The following is an 18144-nucleotide window of genomic DNA, read 5'->3' as shown; positions in this document are numbered from 1 at the left end:
AAAATACGAAACATCTTTCTACAAATACCAGAATGATGGACAAATGAGCAGTTGTAGTAAATCAGCACAGGGGTAGAGGAAATCAATGAAGTACCTTATAGTTTAACACTTTACCATAAAAATTGAGGTCATTAACAAGTAAAGCCGCACAGTCTCAGAAAATACAAATAATCTTTCATCACAAGTCCTTATATTTTTACTTCCTATTCTTGAGGTTAGATTCTAAAACCTAAAGATATCCAAATTAATATTATATCTAGTTATCTCTAGCCAACATCTTTCATCATGTTGTCCATAGAAGCCAATGCTACTGAAACATCTTTGATTAGACTCCAATCTTAACCCCTCAATGGATACAAGAAACATAATGAGAAACAGACTATCAAGGCAGAGATATAGGACCGTAAAATACAAATCCTAGAAGTACTACAGCCACTGACTAAATTGAGATTGAAAAATATACTCATTGTCACACATCTATAGGCTATAGGTTCACAGAGTAATATGGGAATAAATCCATTATTTGCGGGGTACTAAAGTACTTAGTGGATTATTTTGTTATCCTATGGCTATCCCTAGCAGTTTCTAAGATGGACTCCAAATCTCTGGCAGAATTTTGCTGGAACAGTATGTGGCACTGCAGGGATCCCTGTCCACAGTTGTGGAGCTGATTGTTCCAGGTCTAGTTTTTCCAGGCTTGGGAGCAGCAGGTCTGACTGTTCCAGAGAAGGTTGCTCTAAGACTGGCTATTCCAGGTCTGGTTGCTCCATATTGGAAGGTTTCCAGGTCTGGCTGCTCTATATTGGAAGGTTTCCAGAAGTGTTGATCAGGTATCCTGGTGAGAAGAACAGAAGCCTGGGTATTCTGTAGTTGCTGAGGGTTCTGAGTCACAGTCTTGCTATTCTTTGGGCTAGCTGTTTTTCCGCAACCTCTTACATTTCATTCTCTGGTACTAGAACCAGGTCTTAACCTTCTTGTCACTAGGGTTCAGAATGTTGGAAATTTCTTACATCTTCTGGAGACTGAGGTATTTCTGTTTCTGTAATCTAGCATTGAGGACATATAGCTGGGTCTGACAGAACATGTTTTTGCTTGTTTTGTTTTTTTTTAAGATTATATTCATTCATTTGAAAGAGAGGGGGAGAGAAAAAGCACAAACAGGGCAGGAGGGGCAGAGGGAGAGGGAGAAGCAGATCCCCTGCTCAGCAGGGAGCCTGACACAAGGCTCAATCCCAGAACCCCAGGATCATGACCTGAGCCAAAGGCAGACACTTAACTAAGTGAGCCACCCAGGTGCCCCAAGAGAACAGAGTTCTGATCTGTTTCTTGCCCTGGGCGGCATCTTTCTGCTTCACCACGCTCTCCTCTGTAGAAGACAGTAGTAGTTTTACTCTGAGGCTGGTGAAAAAATCGGGGCTGCCCTGAATTAGCAGATTCATGGAGGGACGAAGAAGAGAGATAGCCCCTGAGTGGGGTACTTCAGCTGATGACATTTGCAAGGATGCATACTTTTCTTCAAGGCCATAAATTTCAGGCATTGGAGAAGAGCCCCTAGAATTGGAGGCTTTGAGACAAGGTGGGCATTGGGCCTGGAGCTGGACCCACACTCATGTTGCCTTTCGAATTCTCAGTTAATACTATCTCTCAATAAGTAGTTTTTGAATTAATGATATTCCCAGTAGCCCATAGTTGTCATTTTTTTCTCCTTGCCTTTAATGAGCTTTATAAAAGTATGACTGAAGTGTAGCTGTAAGATCTTATCATTTCTCCTGGTAATAATGCTTATTATTGCTACTATTCTAATTCTTATTATATGTTATTGAACAGCAATTCTTACATACCATTTCTTGAAAGTTATGAAAACAAAAAATTCCTCTCAACTTTGGCTAAGCCAAAGTTGGTTCTTTCTTGTGTTGGTTCTTTCCACAGTTTGGCGACTGTGATCATTGCTGCTATGAACTTTGGGGTACATATGGCCCTTCTTTTCACTACATCTGTATCTTTGGGGTAAATACCCAGTGGCACAATTGCAGGGTCATAGGGTAGTTCTATTTTTAATTTCTTAAGGAATCTCCACACTGTTTTCCAAAGTGGCTGCACCAATTTGCATTCCCACCAACAGTGTAAGAGTGTTTCCCTGTCTCCACATCCTCTCCAACACATGTTGTTTACCGTCTTACTAATTTTGGCCATTCTAATTGGTGTAAGGTGGTCTGTCAATGTCTGATTACTTTCTTAAGTTCTACTTCTTGGGGCGCCTGGGTGGCTCAGTGGGTTAAGCCGCTGCCTTCAGCTCAGGTCATGATCTCAGGTCCTGGGATCGAGTCCCGCATCGGGCTCTCTGCTCAGCAAGAAGCCTGCTTCCCTCTCTTTCTCTGCCTGCATCTCTGTATACTTGTGATCTCTCTCTGTCAAATAAATAAATAAAATCTTTAAGTTCTACTTCTAGGTATGAAATTACCATCCACTATTTCCTTTTTAGTTTGGTAAACCTACAAAACTAAAAGATAATGTGAGTGGTGATCTTTAGCATTCTGGTTCTTTACCAGGATTGAGGTTCAGAGCATGATATGATGTAAAGAGCTATGGCCTAGAACCCAAGAGAATTGGCTTCTAACCCTAAATTGACCTCCAGCCCATAGGAGGAGCAGGATTTCTTGCTCTGCCTCACTCAGGTGAAGTGTGGGACACTTCTGAGTTCCTCACTTTGGACCAATTTGAGCAGGGAAATTCTGAACTTGAGTATATATCAGAATTATCTGACAGGCTTATTAAAATGGAAATTTCTGGGCCCTAACCCAAGAGTACCACATTCACATGTCTGGCTGGAGTTTAAGTATTTGCATTTCTAACAATTCCCAGATGTTGCTGATGTTCCTGGCCTGAGGACCATACTTTTGAAAACAACTGAACTAGAGCACCTGTTCAGAAAAGACCAGGATGGTAAGGATGCAAGGGAAATGCCTTCACTTTTCAAAAATAAAACATAATATATACAAATCAAAGCAAGACCTTTATCTCAAAAAGTACAGAAAAAAGGATCACCAGATTCTTTCCCCTTTAGCCCAACATGCCCTTGGGGACTCCTGATTAAATTTTTGCCCAAAATGCTGCATCTCAGAGATGAAGTGCTTACCCTTGAATATTCTAGGACAGATGTGATTCCATACCCCATCTCTTGGTTCCCCAGAAAATAGCTGAGATAAGACAGAATTGTTCAGAATTGAGGCATCTAGGCGGCTTAGTTGGTAAGCATCAGACTCTTGGTTTCAGCTCAGTCATGATCTCAGGGTTGTGAGATCATGCCCCATGTTGGGCTCCATGCCTCAGTGCAGAGTCTGCTTGAGAGTCTTTCCCTTTCCTTCTCCCTTTTCTCTCCCCTTATTCATGCACACACTCTCTCTAAAATTAAATAAATAAATAAATAAATAAATAAATAAATAAATAATATCTTTAAAATGTTACTTTATCGATAATAAAGTTTAGCTGGAAGAGAACAAAAAACAGGAAGCAGAAAAAATTCTAGCTTACATAGTACAAATATCTGACAATTTTATTAGTAAATAGGTTTCAAAAAACTCTAGCCCTGAGCAATTGCATGCCAGTCTCCCGAAAGGGCTATATCATAGCTGTGGGTCCTTAGGAACTTCCTAGGCCTTTTGTCTGATTCCTCACTTTCCAGACAGAGCCCCATCCCTCCCTATGGCTGGAACAGGGGATGTGTCCCCATTCACCTAGCCTATGCTGTCTTCTGGTCACTGTGTGACTAAAGCTATTTAGGGGTAGCCTACTTGGGTTAGCTTGAAGGACATACCCATTTCTCTAACAGCTAGTGGGATTTGATAGTTGATAAAGCACTGACCGAGCCTAAGTCACCACCAACACCTAGGCCCTTATCAGTACATTTAGTTAGGCAAAGTCCAATAACACTTTAGTCACAGTATGGTTCCAGCATATGTGTAATGAGAATTGTACACCTATAATAATTAGGCTGTGGGGCAGGGCAATGGCTGTTGTCCTGTCACTAAGTAAGTATGAAGTTGTACACACTTAGACTAATTAAAGGAAAAGAGGATGTTCAATCAGTTTCCATACATGCAAGGTGTTATAATTAGCTCTTCTGAGTATGACCAAAAAGGATGAATCTATAACACTTATTAGGCACTTACTTATTCTGTGATTATAGCATATAATTTCTCAGAGATAGGATTGTCTAAAAATAAAGTAAAGTTACCTGAAAAGATAATGGGTTACATGCTAGGGGATTCATTCAAACCAGATTCATGTTCAAGTTCCACTTCTTCTAATCAGACTTTAGGTTACTCCCATTCCCTGGATCCTAGGGCTTTGAATGACCCTAAATCTCTTATTTTATATTTTCTAACTTATCTTTCTGCTTCTACTCTAGCCCTTATAATCCATTGCAGTTAGAGCAGTCATTTAAAAATGTGACTATAGGAATGCCTGGCTGGCTCCGATGGTAGAGCATGTGACTCTTGATCTCAGGGTCATGAGCTCAAGCACCACATTGAGCATGGAGACTACTTAAAAAAATAAAAAATAAAAATAAATAAAAATGTGAATAATACCATACCTCTACTTAAAACACTTCAATGACATTCAAATATACTTGGAATAAAAACTGAATTCCTTAAGATGCCCTGCATGACCTGACTGATGCCCAGCTCTCTGCTAAGAGATTATTCTACTCTCTTTCCTATTCACCATACTCCTGGCTTCAGGCCTTCATTCTGTTTTGTTTTGTTTTGTTTTGTTTGACCAGCCCAACTCATGCCTCCCACAGCCCCTTCGCTTATGCCCTATCTTCTTGGAATGTTCTCCCCCAGAACAAAGCCAGCCCCAGTTCGTCATTCCAATCTCCAATAAAATATTTCCTCTTCAGAGAAATTCATCCCAATCACCCTCTCTAAAATCTAAATGCCTCTACTTGCAACTACCAATTTTTTTTTAAAGATTTTATTTATTTATTTGTCAGAAAGAGAGAGAGAGAAAGCACACAAGCAGGCAGAGAGGCAGGCAGAGGCGGAGAGAGAGGCAGGCTCCCTGCTGAGCAAGGAGCCCGATATGGGACTCGATCCCAAGACCCTAGGATCATGACCTGAGCTGAAGGCAGCAGCTTAACCCACTGAGCCACCCAGGCGTCCCTGCAACTACCAATTTTAAAGCTTTTTCCCCACTGTATTCTGCCCACAGCCCCTATTACCACTTTAAATTACTTCATTTATTAGGTTATTTGTTACTACCTTTTTCTTTTCCCCCATGGGAATGTGTGCTTCATAACAAAAGAATACTTGCCTATTGTATTTACAACACCTCCCCAGGACCTAAACTACTATCTGGATGGGAAAAAAGGTGGACAGGGGAGAAGGAAGGGAGTGAAGGAAGAAGGGAAGAAGAATCAAAAAAGGAGTTAAAAGATTTCTTTCAACATTTCAGGAGCCAGGACATGTTTTACCAGCTACTGTACATTTTAGTTTTTAAAGTTTCTGTGTGGATTTTAAAGACCAATAGACTTATATGTAATCCATTTCAGCTCCCTTCTCCTCCGAACAAATTATTTTCTTCAATCACTCTGTTACAGAGATGGAGAAAACTGAAAATTGGTAAGGTTGACTTGCCCAAGGTCACGTGGAAGATCTGAGACAAGTTCTTTCCACTGTATCACCCTGGAATTTTTTTCTTAAACACTCCAGCCAGACTTACACCTTTTCTCTAAAGAAAGCAAGAGAGAGCAGAGTCCTTATTTTTAAACCTGCATTAAATGGAAACCTTTGGAAGAGCAGGTGGTGGTAATGTTATGAATCTGGCTCAGCAAGGGAACACTGAGGTCATGATATTTTTCACATTTAGTAACTTCAAAAATATAGGGATGATGTAAACTTCCAAAGACTTGTTGCCAACCTAGTGATACTGGTAACTTTGGGCAGGAGGTTATATCATTGGTCAGGGAAAAAACATTCACGGCCAATGAGCTCTCTCCCGTCAGGAGAGATGCTCTGGTAATGCTTTCAGATGGCTGTCTTGGATTCACATCCTGCCTACAGTAACACTAGCAAGGCTGCTTAAGTTTCCTATTAAATACAAGACAAAAATATCCTATGATGTGAAGAAGTTGCTAAGACCAAATAGTACCTACTTCATGGAGTTGAAAGATTTAATGAGTGAACACATTTATTAATGTGCTTCGCACATACTCTGGCACTTAGTAAGTACTCGTTAAATGTCAATTTTTAAAATGAGGGGAAAAAAAACCAGATTGAAATGAGAGTGAATTTGAATGTTTGATTTTCTGAGTGACATCGGGTCACTCATAATTCAGCCTATTTTGAATTCTGCTTCAAGTATCTCACCCTCGATGGAAGAACCACACGATCATAGGTCAGAACTTAAAGGACATTCATAGTGATCACCTGGTTACAAATGAGGTAACTGAAGCAAAATACCACCAGCATCAGCAGGGACAGAGAGACTTAATCCAGGGCAGTGAAAGACTGCAGTTTAAACCCAGATCAATTTTTCCCCAATCCATTGCTTTCTTCTCTGCCCCAGACAGTGATATTTATTGCACTTTGCATCTGGCCCATTTTTTATTTTTTAGTTTTTAAGACTATTTATTTCAGAGAGAGAGAGAGAGAGCACGCATGTGTGTGCATGTGTGGAGGAGCAGAGGAAGAAGGAAGGAGACAAGCAAACTCCCTGCTGAGCTGGTAGTCCAAGGATGTGGTACTCTCCATCCCAGGACCCTGAGATCATGACCTGAGCTAAAATCCAGAGTCCAGTTCTTAACCAACTGAGCCGCCCAGGTGCCCCTGGCCCATTTTTAAAATTTCCTTCTACAATAAATACTTTTGGGTCCCTGAGGATAAGATATATAGCTCCAACTTTAAATCAGAGGCCCCCCCAGTAGGTTTGCATTCATTCAACCTATCCTACTAGAAGATCTCATGACCACACTCTAGATATTTCATCACATGGGGGATCAGAAACAGCAGATGCTATCCAAAGACACTTCCAGAGGTAACATTCTGTGATTCTTATTACTAATGATGATTCCAACCCAGTTATTATTTTTTTTATAAACATATAATGTATTTTTAGCCCCAGAGGTACAGGTCTGTGAATCGCCAGGTTTACACACTTCACAGCACTCACCATAGCACACACACCCCCAATGTCCATAACCCCACCACCCTCTCCCAATCTCCCCTCTCCCCAGCAACCCTCAGTTTGTTCTGTGAGATTAAGAGTCTCTTATGGTTTGTCTCCCTCCCGATCCCATCTTGTTTCATTTATTCTTTTCCTACCCCACAAACCCCCCACATTGCATCTCCACTTCCTCATATCAGGGAGATCATATGATAGTTGTCTTTCTCCGATTGACTTATTTCGCTAAGCATAATACTTTCTAGTTCCATCCACGTCATTGCAAATGGCAAGATTTCATTTCTTTTGATGCCAAACCAGTTATTCTTGAATGATTCCCAAATATACTGTTTAAGATGGAAGGGAAATAGGTTAAAATGGTTATATCCAAACTGATTGTTTAAATGGTCCTTAAAAAGATAAGTGTCAATGATTTAGAATTACATTCTATACAATATTTTATTCCCAAGAAAAAAGTATAAATGATGAATGTCTATAAAGGACAGAGAATTTTAACCTTAAGTGTGTTTTAATAATTCTGTTGCTTAAATATTCCAAATTTGATGGAATTAACATTTTCTATTCATTAGGAATGATTCTTGGGTTAATTCTAATTGGTAGCCTGTCGTTCATTGTTTTGTAAAAAAAATCCCCAGGAATTTGTAATCAGAGCTAAGAAAACTAAAAATTATTTTGCCTGAGTTTACTCTAGTAATGTGCCCTTATAGTTTTTTTTATATTTTATTATATAAATCAACTAATTTTTACTATTAAATTATGTAGAAACTACATTTAGCTCCATTTGATGGATCTTCAGCTTCCATTTAAGCTTTAAAGGGAAAGTTAAAACAATTCACTTAATTTCTGTGCAGATGGGGGTAGACAAAGTTACTGCTCACTGTGTAGCTATTAGTGATGTCTGCCTGAATTCTCAATAACTTCTTTAAAAAGAGTGTTTAGGTGATCAGTGAAAATCCTGGGTTTGAATTTTGGCTCTAGTGTTTCACACACCCTCTGTTTCTGAGACAGGTCACTTCCTGTTTCTGAGTTTTGTCTTCATCTGTAAAAAGAAGGTGGAATCTACTAGATAATTCATCCCCCTCTCCCGATAAGTCAAGGATCTGTCGATAAACACCAAAAAGTTTAGGAGACGGCACAATTAAATTCCTTCTACACTCCCACGTGCTGAGGAATGACTTAGCAGCAGAAAATAACCATGTTCCTCTCAATGTGGGTTTAGCTTCTTCCAACTCCAAGCAGCTGGACGGGTAAGCAGATGTATTTGTGCTACTGCAGAAGAAAACAGCAAGCCGCCTGTACTCCTCAGTGTTTGGCTGAGAGATAATTTAGGATTTTTCACTTCCACACGTATTGGTAGTCCCCAAACCCTCCCAATTTGGTGTATGCTTGTGCATTACATTTCTTGTGGGGGTTCATTCCTTCCCTCTAGCACACAGCCAATGAGAGAGTTCAAATCCTCAGCCTGCCCGACCTGAGTCACTACAATAGCTTTCCAGTCTCTACTTAACTTCCCTCTTCCTCTGTCTATTCTCATCCCTGTCCCAGGCTGATCTCTCTAAAACAAAAATCTGACCACAGCTAAGACCTGCTTCAAAAGTCAATGGTTCGGGAATCTGGGTGGCTCAGTGGGTTAAGCCTCTGCCTTCAGCTCATGTCATGGTCTCGGGGTCCTGGGATGGAGCCCGCATTGGACTCTCTGCTCAGCTGGGGGCCTGCTTCCCCAACCCCTCTCTCTGCCTGCCTCTGGACCTACTTGTCATCTCTCTTTGTCAAATAAATAAACAAAATCTTAAAAAAAAAAAAAAAAGTCAGTGGTTCCTGATTGCCTTCAGAATAAAACCTAAATTACTTAGCTTTACTTTCACATGATTTGGTCCCAACTTATCTTTTGGATTTCAGCTCCCTCACAACGTTCTTACCCAGACACTCTATGTTCTACCTCAAGGAAACGTGTATTCCTCTTGAATAAAATCAGACCATATTTACTGAGCATGCTCAAGGAGCCAGGTGCTTTTACGTACAATAGCTCATTTAATTAAAGAATATTCTTCAAGACAGGTATTAGTATAGCAGTTTTCAGGAAAGATTGACTCACTTGCCCAAGTTTCCTCAGTTTTCAGAGGGGTGAGTGGGGCACAGACACAAGTCTTTCTCTCTGTGCTTTTTCTACTTGCCCATCCTCTCTTCCTGAGACAGTTTGCACTTTCATTTCTTTGCACATACTCTTTTATCATTCTAGAATGTTCTTTCCATTTCCCCATTTATTCCTTAGACCTATCTAAAATGTCATATTCTCTGTGAATATTTTTTGTTTTCTTCTAATGGAATAAACATTCTCTGTGCTCCAGTACTTTGCTTATAGACACACATAATATTATAAATTATAATAGAGATATTTGTGTGCATAGCTTAGACTCCTGTGAAAATGTAAGCTTCTGGAGGGCAAGGGCCATGTTAACTCCACACCTGTCATTTAGTACAATGCCTAGAACACAGGAAGTATTCATTTTGGAATGAATGAATGAATAAATATTTTTATTTTAACTTTATTTTTCTCATGTCTAAATTTAGATCTGAGAGGGATGTAGCAAAATCAATCACGAAATATTACCCAGTACTAGGGGTTGGCAGAGAAAGAAAGCTTACAAAAGAGCAGAGCTTATATTTCAAAAATAACTAATTTGTACTCAGAAACATTGTACTCCCTGTAATAAAACTGATTACTTCTAAAATAAACTGCAACTATTTTCTTGTAAAAGATGGGAAAAAGAAGAAGAAGAAGAAGAAGAAGAAGAAGAAGAAGAAGAAGAAGAAGAAGAAGAAGAAAGAAAAGAAACATCTCTACTGTGATACCATGGTTAAAAATAGCCATTTTGTCTAAATTGCTCCAGCATTAGTTGTATTCCAATCTTGGAGCAAAATAGACTTGCAGTCTTTCTGTCAGGATAGGTAGTGATGTTTTCTTGCATGAACTCACATCCAGGCAGACGGCTGGGTGTGTTTCATGGTGAGCACCACATTTTTAGTGTATTACAACACAACAATTACAAAGATACAAGGACGTGGCCAAGTGTAAGGCTTTTGTGGAAAACATTCTTACAGTCACCCAGCAAGGCTTTCCAGAATTAGTCAGGCATGCCTATTTACCCACCGAGGGAAGAAAACGTTTCAGCAATTTAACATGCCAAGTACATATCATTTGTATGGAAACTGCCGGCTATTTTAGAGAAGGTAAATAAAAGCAAATCAACACCAGCAAAGCATGTTTCACATCTTTGAGATGGCATTAATGAAAGACAAAGCTTTCTTTTGGTAGCATTTGTTACATACAGAGAGGCCCAGAGGCCTCGCAGTTCCCCTCCACAACGTCACTGCTCTCTAGGCACTCCCACCTCTGTCCGAGCAAGGAGGCCACAACAGCGGTCCTGATATTCCTGCCACGTATCTCTCAATTCGGGGCCCAAACATATTCTAAAACATGGATTGTATCATGTCACAAGTTTTCATATGAATCTAAAATAATTCACACTCACTGCCTAGAAAATGAAATGAGGCTTTTAAGGCCTACCTCACTTCTAGCTTGAACACCCTCCCCCATCCCATTAAACACTTACAAGACTACATTCTTCAAGGTACATCTCAATTATCACTTTCCCAAAGAAGCATCCCAGCTTCAATTTAGATGAAACCTTTTTCTGAATAGCTCTATTTTTTGTTTCTGTGCTTTGTGTTGAGTTCCCTGGTTACAAATTGTAAAAGCCTCAAGGTTAGAAACCACATCTTAATGACTGAACAAATGAGATTTTTTTGCAGTTAAACATAAGAAGGATTTAGGCATGGCTGTCTTTTCTGCATAGAAAAACTCCTGACTCCAAGTGTAATCTCGATAAAGAAGATTTAAGTCAGGTTGTGGGGAAATATCATAAAGTCACAAACATTAAGAGACAAGAAATCACCTCATAACAATGGACCACGTTCATGGTTCCAAATGGGCTTTTAGAATTCTGCTGGTTTTGGGTGTCTTATCCAAAACTAATTTTAAAAATTCAGTAAGCTAGGCTTATAAAGCATTTTTTTTAAAGATATGAAGAAAAGATGAACTTCTTGGATTGTAAAATCATTAAAAGTGGTTGCTGGTAATTGTTTTCCAAAAATGGTACTTTCTCCTCATGTCTCTCAGAGTCTTTTGGAAGTACAGCATCCTCAGCGTTTCATGTTGCTGTCGAAGAAACAGGCACAGAGAGATTAGCTCACTAAGTACAGGGAACAGTAAGTGGTGGATAAACAATATGAAAGCAGGAGTTTGACGTTCGAGATTGACACTGGACTCTTGTTATGATGCTTTGCCTAAGCTACGCTTTCCATTGCCTCCCTCTCAAAACAAGACTATTCATCTGTTTTCTTTGTTTCTCATGGAAGTAATAGAAGAAGGAAGCTTAAGACCTTTCACTAAACTTAAAGCCTCTTCAAGAACCTATAACTCTGGAATGTATTCTTGGGTTTTTAAGATATATCTTGCACATATGTGAGACCTGACTACCCTAAAACGTACTTTAGCTTAAAACATGTTTATGTTGAAATAGCAACATCCTAATTTTGCAAAAGCTCATTATATTTATTTAATCTCCAAGACAAATTGCATATTTTCCCAATCCATTGGTAATTGATTATACCTTCATTTAATCCATTCTGTTACTTTTTTTTCAAGTTCATTTTATAGGTGTCTTTCTAACTTCTTATCGTTTATGCTTGGTGACTTTCTTTCTTGATTGATAATGAGAGCATTAAGAAATAGTCTGCTTTGAGTATAGTGTTGATTCCAAATCATAAATAAATTACTATAGTTACTGTCAGGTATGAATAAGTGATGGTATAACTATATGATATTATGCAACACTTAAAACACTTTTTTTTTAAGATTTTATTTAATTTGACACAGAAAGAGAGAGATCACAAGAATGCAGAGAAACAGGCAGAAGAAGAGGAGGAAGCAGGCTCCCCGCGGAGCAGAGAGCCCAATGCGGGGCTCAATCCTAGGACCTTGAGATCATGACCTGAGCTGAAGACAGAGGCTTAACCCACTGAGCCACCCAGGTGCCCCTATACTTAAAACACTTCTAAATGATTTTTATCACAAGCAAAAGAAGTTATAAAGCATGTTATATGATACTGTACCGATTTTTAATGCTCTTTTTTTAAAAGATTTTATTTATTTATTTGACAGAGATCACAAGTAGGCAGAGAGGCAGGCAGAGAGAGAGGAAGGGATCATGACCTGAGCCAAAGGCAGAGGCTTTAACCCACTGAGCCACCTGGACGCCACTTTTTAATGCTCTTTTATGCTTGAAATATACTTCAAGAATATTCACTGCACTTATCTCTAAATCTTGGTATTATAGCTGCATTTTGTTTTCTTCCTTATGCCTTATATTTTCATTTTGAACATGATTGACAGTTATAGTCACTTAACATTTTTCTATTCAATTTTCTATCATGTTTCTAAAAGATGATTAAGATAATAAAAACCATAGGGGCACCTGGGTGGCTCAATTGGTTAAGTGTCACTCTTGGTTTTGGTTCAGGTCATGATGTCAAGGTCGTGGGATTGAACCCTGAATCAGGCTCCGTGCTCAAGCACGAAGTCTCCTGAGATTCTGTCTCTTCCTCTTTGCCTTTCCCCAGCCCCTATGCTATAAATAAATAAATAAATCTTTAACACAAAGATAATAATAAACATATATGGGAAATGTTTATGACATTAAATTTTTAAAAAAACATTTAAGTGTGTGTTATAACCTTAACCCTGAAAAATTTAATTACACAGATAAAAAATTAGAAGTAAATAGATATAAATATAAACTACTATGTTCTTAATTGGGAAGTCATCAATTCACTTTATTTTCTTCAGTATTTTTCTAATTTTCTGTAATGAAATAAAGTGAATTTTATAAGAAGTAAACAAGAAGTAGATGTTATTCATTATAAAAGTTTACTCCAGAAAGTTGTTGGGGATTTTTTGTTTGTTTGTTTATTTGTTTGGTACATGGCCACATGAACCTTCTGTTCAAAGGAAATTCCAACTTCTCTTCCCACTTCTTTGCTTGTCTGTCTCTCATTCTATTCTCCACACTGCTGACAGGTTCTTGAGAATCACTCTCTATCATTTTCTAATCACAGGGCTCCCCTGATGGGAATGCTTCAATGATTTTCACCACCTCTGAAATGAAATTTGAAATTTTGGACATCAGCAACTAAGCTTTCCATTTCTAGACTCTGAGTGTATGTCTGTGCTTTTACTCACTTTTTCTTTAAACAAATTCTATGTTCAGGTCAAAATGAATACTAAACTCAACTCTCTGCTTGCAGGGACTTGAGTCCTTGCAAAAATAATCCTGTTTTTTAATAACATCAGTCCCCATTCATATGAAAATGTAATAAAAATTTCCTAGACCCTTCCTGGTTACCTCTACTGGAATAAGTAAACTTGTTATATCTTTTAATGGCCTTTACATCATACTACCTTCGATTATAGTCATTTATGTTAATGTACATGCTTATGTATACAAATAAATTATCTTGAATAGAATTCAGTACATGTGTATTTCCTTACTAGTACTCTTTGAAGTTCTGTATCTTACCCAGCTGTATAGAGTCACTGTCACCATTATATGGTGGATGCTTGCATACAGTAGGTGCTAGCTAGAGAAGACTGGAAGGAATTATTAAAGAACTATTTTCTTTTCTAAGTCATGCTGTTCTTATATACAAAAAATCTAGGTTGTTAATTTTCTTCTCTGTTTGTTTTTTTTTTTTTTTTGACTCAGCAAACAGTTACATATTTGAACTTTCAAACACCAGCATTGTACAATACTCCTTTCCCTGCTAGAGGGCTATGAGGAATTGAGTCCATTTTGTGAAGCCAAAACTGATAGAAGACATCTCTAAATCAGAAGTATGGGTGAAAACTGATAGAAGACATCTCTAAGTCAGAAGTATGAATGAGAGTTGATTGTGTGTTTGGGGGAAGGATGCACTAGGAGGATATCCAAAGAGGCACCTTGAGCATGTCAGCATTATAAGGACAGAGGACAGAGCTGAGTGACAGAGACTAGAGAGGACTAAGTGGTAGAAGACTCTTGTAAGTCAAAAGTCCAAACCTCAGCAAATATGTGAGAGAAGCGTTTTTGCTTATGGCTGTCTTTCATTCACATGCTCCCATGACATGATATATAGGGGAAAGCACTTGTAGAACCGGTAACAATGTGGTTCCTTTGCATTTATGCATTATGCATTATGCATGCATATTAATAATCAGACACACGTAGCTCTCTCTAAAGTGAAACTGTTTTCAATACTTAATGAGCCTTTCCAGTTGAATTAAAGCTGGTCTGTTCTTGGGATTCAGAAATGTCTCGTAAAATCTTGAAATCTTGGGGTTGGGCACAAGAAATAAATTACAAGGACATTTGTTTCAAAATGTCAGACACCAAGATAGAAGGCGGTGGCTGAGTAGTACACTTCCTCATGCATGGTCCTCCTCATCTGCCCCATAGGCTGTGTCTGACTCTGCAACAGAAACTGAAGAAACAGATTTTTCTAAAACTCTTAAGGACACTATGAAACTTCCTTAGAACCCATCTCAAAGAAACAGTAAGAGAGAGATTCTCTGAACCTCTGCATAAAAGCCAACATGAATTTAGTACAAGAAGATTCCAGGGCTCTGGAGCCCCTTGAGACCTCAGCTTTCCCCCTTCCATCACACTCCTCTCTCTAATCTCATTGGAACTCTCTAAGGGAGTAGGAATTATTAATCTAATTGACTAGAACCCAAGAGGGTGATTTTGAGAAACAACAGTGTCTTAAAGTTAGATTCCATGACCCGCCCCCCTTTTTTTTACTCTGGCTATCCCTTTAGGAAGCACTCTGTGTTCTTTATCCTAGCCTCTATGCAAGCTGAAGGCTGGATAAGTGGATGCTGGGGTTGCTTCTCCTAAGCCTCAGGCCTAAGTTGTGTTCTCTTTTGTGGGCTTTCCCAGACAATAATATCAGCACTTTCTTTCCCATTTGGCTGCTGATCCTTTGGTGAATATGCTCTTTGGCTAGGAACTTAGGAGAAGAGGAGGGCTGAATGGTAGGATTTGGGCAACGAACCAGCCGCACCCTAAACCACACCCAGAATGCATCATTGTGACTTTTTATAGGATTTTGGAAGGATTAAATAGGAGAATGCATGTAAAATGCTAAACACAGTCCCTGGCATATAGTACCCACTCAATAAATGTTAATTATTGTTAATAATACACACAGATCCTAGATATTTGCCATCAGCTATTCGTACCTGATCAGATAGCTCCCAAGTTTTGGGAAAAGTGCTTTAGGGCTGAACACCTGAATGTCTGACTGATAGACACTGGAACAAAATAGGTTGTCTTAGCTTACTGTGAATTTTCTTCCTATGGTTTAATAAAGAAGTAAGAATTTCCTTCGAGGCATACCACTTGCTTTTCTGGGAGAGTTCACTCTGTGGAATGTTCTGGTTATGCACATTAAGTACCTATATTTTGGCCTTTGGGTAGCCAGTACCAGTGAAAGGATTCAAATGCAAATTCCTCAGACCTGCCTTGACAGATTCTGCTTAATGAATCATCAAAGTAGGGAGTGAGCTCTACCTTCTCAAAGATTTTTCCTTTCTATATTAAAAGATCCCTTTAGATTTTTTTCTTGCCAGGCTAAAGACCAGAGTTGGGAGTAAGAGACTGATACTCAAGGAAAAGATCTGGTAGAAGCAGCTCTGAAGAGTAGACCCATGTAGTGTCTTGGGAAGCCAGAGACAGAAGAACACAGCCGCCCCAGCTCCCTTGTGATGTGTTTAGTGGGTAGGCTCGAGGAAGCATTGCTGTCTAACAGCCAATATTTAGTTTTCCCCCTCTGGCTTAGCAATTCCCTTTTGCTATCTTCATGTTTTTGATAGATGTTTTTAAGCCTCATGCTCAATGCTCAGGGTATGGCAGAAGAGGAGAGTCCGTGCTTAGGGGAATCAGTAAGAAGCAAGAACAAATAGCCCACCAAAGAGGCTGTGAGATGGCAGAGAGTGAACCAAAGAGCTGGTGATGGCTGCAGTCTGGATAATAGAAAATGGAAGCTTTTCTAAAGTATGTTCAGAGGTACTTCTGGAGGGGGAGACTCATCCACTGATTGGGGTATCCTTTATTATCTTTAGCTATAATTGAACAGGATGATTTGAAAGGATAGAGAACTTGCACACTATACTAGGAATCTGGACCTGAGTAGCACAGACCACCCTTTGGTGGTTCCTGCTTCTTACTCTTTCTGACCTTGAATGTGTCCTCTTTGGCGTCCTCCTCAGTCAAATGAGTGCCAAGGTATATCACCTTTAGATACCTTTTGACTCTCAATACCATCGACTACATTATTTTATATTCAATCAATGATCTAATTGAGCATTTGTCTTTGCCATGTTCAGGCACCAGAAAATACAAAGATGAATAAGTCATGGTCCCTGAGCTCAAGGGTCTATAGGAAAGAGAGAGAAATGCATAAATAGGTGATTTACATGCATTGTAAATGTGCATGCAGGGTGCTGTCAAAGCATAAAGAAGAGAGGGGGACAATCTCAGACTGAGGCTATTGGTTATAGCTTCCTGAAGATGACATACAAACTGATTCTTTTTTTTTTTTTAAAGATTTTATTTATTTGTCAGAGCAAGAGAGGGAGAGAGAGTGAGCACAGGCAGACAGAATGGCAGGCAGAGGCAGAGGGAGAAGCAGGCTCCCTGCCAAGCAAGGAGTCTGATGTGGGACTCGATCCCAGGATGCTGGGAACATGACCTGGGCCGAAGGCAGCTGCTCAACCAACTGAGCCACCCAGGCGTCCCCAAACTGATTCTTGAAGCTACCTCAGATTGTCCATTTAAATTGTGTATGCCCTTTCTTCTATTTCATGAAATATGGTGAGTATGGGAGAGAGCTCTTCTTGATCATAGCTTTTCTGGAACAAACACAAATTAGAGAAGAACAGATTGCTAAGCAGTAGCAGCCATTAAAATACATATGTGGAATTGAGAGCCAATAGAGTGATATTCAATAGGCTGGTTTTCAGTTGACTTGAATGTTAATTCTGATGGCCACCTACTTTACCATGTCACTTGGGACAATTCAGGAGACCACTTGGAATCCCATTTCCTTCACTACTGAAAAGGAAATAATACCCTTGCTTGGCTCCCCCAGAGGGCTGTCATGAGAAACAGATGAAGTACTGGACATGAAGTTGCCTCACAAGATACATGGGAGCTCCCTCATTGGTGGGGAATGTATTCTGAAGAGTCTGGCCCTCCTTTAAACCAGGAGAACCGCTAGTGTGGGGAGGGACCCTTGCAGAGAAGTAGACAGTATTTTACTGGAATGAGAGTTCCCATCAATCACCTATACCCATGGAAATTGGAGTCCCAGGACCAGGATACAGAGAATGGGATTTTCCTCCAAGCAGCTCCACAGACCTATTTGCCATCAGCCAGTGTGATGTGGAAAACAGGGACAGACGTCGGTGAAAGACAAGAAGGAAGGACAGTGTCAGCAAAGGTCAGGGTGTCGCACATCAGTCACCGTGACAGCTGCCGGGGCTCAGAGGGCTACAGAGCAGGATGAGGACGGCCACTGGATTGGATTCGGACACATTCCCGAGGCTTTGCATCACACACCCAGGATGGTGGTCTTTGCTCATCTCAGCTCATTCTCCTGCTCAGCCTCCCCGAACGTGTGCTTTCCAGGCTGCCGTATCTGCTTTCCTCCCAGAAAGGATTACTCATATGCCCTCTCACAGCCCTGCCATCAACACCAGGGAGAGCTTCTGCCTCCCCACTGGGCCAAAGGCCCTCGGACCACAGGTTATGAAACCCAGGAGCTCCACACATAGATTCCCTGGAAAGTAGACAGGGCTGG

At 39.8% G+C, this 18144-nt stretch overlaps 1 pseudogene; it reads right to left on the bottom strand.

The window, feature by feature from the left end:
* Positions 1–484: 484 nt before the first annotated feature.
* LOC125101473 (homeobox protein NANOG-like) lies at positions 485–16607 on the bottom strand (annotated as a pseudogene).
* Between the last annotated feature and the right edge of the window lie 1537 nt (positions 16608–18144).

The sequence above is a fragment of the Lutra lutra genome, chromosome 1 (assembly GCF_902655055.1).
Source record: "Lutra lutra chromosome 1, mLutLut1.2, whole genome shotgun sequence".
In the NCBI taxonomy this organism is placed as follows: domain Eukaryota; kingdom Metazoa; phylum Chordata; class Mammalia; order Carnivora; family Mustelidae; genus Lutra; species Lutra lutra.
The sequence above is the reverse complement of the archived record's forward strand: the minus strand, read 5'-3'. Positions and strand labels throughout refer to the sequence as shown.